This window comes from Triticum aestivum, chromosome 1A (genome assembly GCF_018294505.1).
Source record: "Triticum aestivum cultivar Chinese Spring chromosome 1A, IWGSC CS RefSeq v2.1, whole genome shotgun sequence".
Classification (NCBI taxonomy): Eukaryota; Viridiplantae; Streptophyta; class Magnoliopsida; order Poales; family Poaceae; genus Triticum; species Triticum aestivum.
In genome coordinates this window covers 509,835,155-509,838,836 of record NC_057794.1, presented here as the reverse complement: position 1 = coordinate 509,838,836, position 3,682 = coordinate 509,835,155, and the positions used below count along the sequence as shown (strand labels likewise).

Below are 3,682 nucleotides of genomic sequence, written 5' to 3'. Positions count from 1 at the left end.
TCTCTCTCTCTCAATACAAGCTTCGCCCCCTTTATAGATAAAGGTATAAACAACCAAACCGATACAAAATGACCCGATGCGAGGCATCGAGGAGAACCTCATAAGCTGATCTAAAGAAAATCAGTAATACTAGCCAAAAATTCTCAAAACGCACTAAGTCCACCTAAGCGCCTAGAGCTAGCAGCCGAGAAGAAGCACATGAAACCCACCACCATGCAGAGGAAGACCCACCCGCACCGACGACGCCCCCGGGAGGGTACCGACACAAAGCGTCGCCACCGTTGCATCAGCCGAAGCTAAGAAAAGTTTCACCTTGAGAGTTGGACGGCAAGGAGAGGTCCAAGGCGACGCCCCAAGAGGAATACAACATCCGCATGCTTTGTCGCCGCCAGCGCCGGAGCGCAAAGCTTTCGCTCGACCACAGCTCCCACGACATCGAGGGAACTCTCACGGGGACCCCACCATGATGGAATGGGAGCAACAGATCCAGATCAGGGCAAAGCTTTCACTGAAGTCATCTGCTCCGCAAGGATCACCCATCACCGTGCACCTCGCCACCCACAGGGCCAAGGTACATCGTCAACACCCGCCACCACATCGCTCACCAGAGAGCTAAGCAACGTAGCCCGTGTCGGGGTTAAATCCGGCGGCTCTCGGGTAAGGGATCCCGAGCTGATGATTTTAGCTTGATGGTAACAGGATGAACAAGGGCTTGGCGAGCTGAACTCTTGTAATTTTAGTGTCTTGGCGAGCAGATTTTGGGACACAAGATGAAAACGAAATATGGCAATGCTTTCAAAGCTTGGTGAGCTAAAGTCTTGTAATTTTCATTTCTTCTTTTTTGGCTCAGTTTGTTGGGGATTGTTTTCTTGATTTATCTTCTTTCTAGGCTCATCTCAAACCAGTGTGTACATACACTTCCCAATAATATAATATTTTGCACTGGGTGTTTACCCCACAGTTTCGCCTTAAAAATCATGTTACTTATCTAGACGAATTTAGCTCTGAATTTCTGTTGTATATAATGGATGGATGTAATGTCATTGCACTCAACACATCTTTGATACATTTATTTCATGGTTACACGCTTGGTCATTATTTGGGTTTTTGCAAGAAGATATGTTGAATCCAATTATAATGAATGCAATTACATTTAACAAAAGAATTGAATTTAATACACAAAGGGACCATGCTACGACCGAACAAGGAAAAAAGGACCACAATCATCATTCACTCTAAAAGAACAACGTAACACCAGCCGCAACAACTATCAGACCGAGCCGGGTCACCCGCCGCAGCTGAGCTTAATACTGTCTCAGACTGACACCAACGCCGGTTCCCTATTCATCGGCACCGCTTCACTGTCCGCACTTCTTTCGACTTGACGTTGACCTCGACCTTCATGCCGGCGTCACAGTGCCCGGAGATGCCGCAGATGAAATATCGGGTCCCGACAGTGGCAAGCGGAACAACATCATTACCGGTCGGAAAAGTTGCTATGGGGCTGGAACCGTTGCAGGAGTCACATCCCGTCTTGCTCACCTCCACCATGTTGTGCACGACAGCGGAGTACTGGAACTTGAGCTCATCGCCGGTGGTGAACCTAATTCTCGAAACCCACCGGGAGTAGTTTGTCTGAAGGTCCCACGACCCGTCTGGCGCACCCACGGTGTGGCTGGCACCGAGCGCCATCCCAAGCATGGTCATGGCCACGGTGATCAGAATAAAAGCTTTGTTCCCCAAGGATTAAATATGGATCTACTAGCTAGCTGACTTAGTAGTAACTGAAAATATGATGGGGGATGGAAGTTAGCGCTAGAGAGAAAATTGGTTATGTTGTCTGATCAACTAATGATCACAAGCTCCAAGAAAGCTAAAGAGAAAATGGCTGCAGGATGGATGGTGTTGTGAGATCATTGATACTAGTGTGTCTGACATATATAGGCGATGGATGTGTTAAGAAGGATCATCGGGTGTAAGCGCGTTGACCAGGTGACAGAGTAGGTCGTCAAAAATACATGAAAATGACGTCATGCACGTTAGCTCCTGAAACTGATATTATTATATATACTTGGCTCCATAGCTTTAATAGAAAACTAACAATGAGGAAGATGAGATAGGTAGCCGTCGGTAGACCGGGCCTGGGGATAAAACGATTAGTAACGAAATTGTCAGCAGACCATGTCTAAACAATTAGTTAGGAAATCATCAGTAGCTATCAGTAGACCTTGTCCTCGATCGATCCGGATGCCCACACGAGCATACTAAACAAAAATTAATCCAACATATTCTCTAGTTAAACATTCCAAACGTGTTGGTACGCACATATACTACATCGGTACGGCAAATAATTATATAATTAATTAAGTTTCTTCTAAAAATAATAATTAAGATGTATGTCGCTGTCAAAATTCACACAAATTCACTATTAATAATATGTTGTGTTGACCAAATTCAGAAGTTGCATAGTCTTCATAGTAAGGGCGCCTCACAGTTGTCATATAGCTAAAATCATATTTGGCTAAGAGGATTTATAGTTGGTCCCAGTTTTTGGTAGTGAAAGGTAATTCCACTTGTAATTAGTTGCCATATATGTACTATACATTTGAGATAAACCACGACACTTATTATGGATTGGAGAGAGAATTTTTTATCACAACCATTTCTCCTGGAGATGCTCTTGTTTCTTTTTTTAGTAGAATTCTCCTGTTCAAGGGGTAATCTCTGCGGTCCTGAGTGGGGAACTATACCTTGGGCACATTGGCTTCAACCAGGTACTTACGTCCAAACACTACCACAAAGTACACCTTAAATATAGTGGAAAACTCTCATAAGAAAACAATTTGAAGCAGGCTGTCCGCCCTGGAGAGGTTATAACATTTGTGAGGCAAATGAAAATTCAAAGCTAAATGGAAAAAAATATTTATACTAAATATTATCATTTTTGTTACTCATCTCATCTCTTAGCCGTTTTCTCTAATACGATAACGTAAAAATAGATGCCCTTTATAACTGCTAAGATAAAATCATAAATCTGCCATCTTAAAAGAAAAACGACGAAGGAAAGCTACGCTCGCCAAAGAGAAAAGCTACAACGGGACACACAATGCTGCATCTGACCATGTTTTTTTTTGTTGGAATCAGTCGTGAGGACACTGGAACCAGCCGTGGTGCATCCCGGGAACCCGACAGCAATAGATGCTGCATCCGGTCATTTTTTGATAGAATTGACATGTGTGGATGCTGAAATGGGGCAGGAGAAAAGCTGCAAAACCTTAGTGACCGTGCAACCATGGTTCCCGCAAGCTACGATGGCGCCGACCGTGCAACCATGCTTCTAGCAGCTTGGCGAGGTGCTGGGAACCATCGGCAAAAATTTTGCAGTCATCAGAGTAGCTACGACGGTGGTGACCACAAGCTGCACATTTTTGCTGGAACTGATGGGCCCTAGGCGAAGTCCTTTTCATGGAACCGGCTCGCGCATTTGCTGGAACTAGAGACTGTAGATGTTGGAATCAGCGACGGTGACCACCGGCTTGCTGGCGAGATGTTACAACCAGCGCATGCAAATGCTGGAGCAAGAGATTTTTATCTCGAACTAGTGCGAGTGTCAATTGCGAGCATCAACGTGGTAGAAGCCATAGATACTGCATCTTGCCGGCGTGACATGCTGCTAGGGACC

General features: G+C 45.0%; 1 pseudogene; it reads right to left on the bottom strand.

Moving 5' to 3' along the window:
* Positions 1–1,235: 1,235 nt before the first annotated feature.
* LOC123165360 (stellacyanin-like) lies at positions 1,236–1,737 on the bottom strand (annotated as a pseudogene).
* Between the last annotated feature and the right edge of the window lie 1,945 nt (positions 1,738–3,682).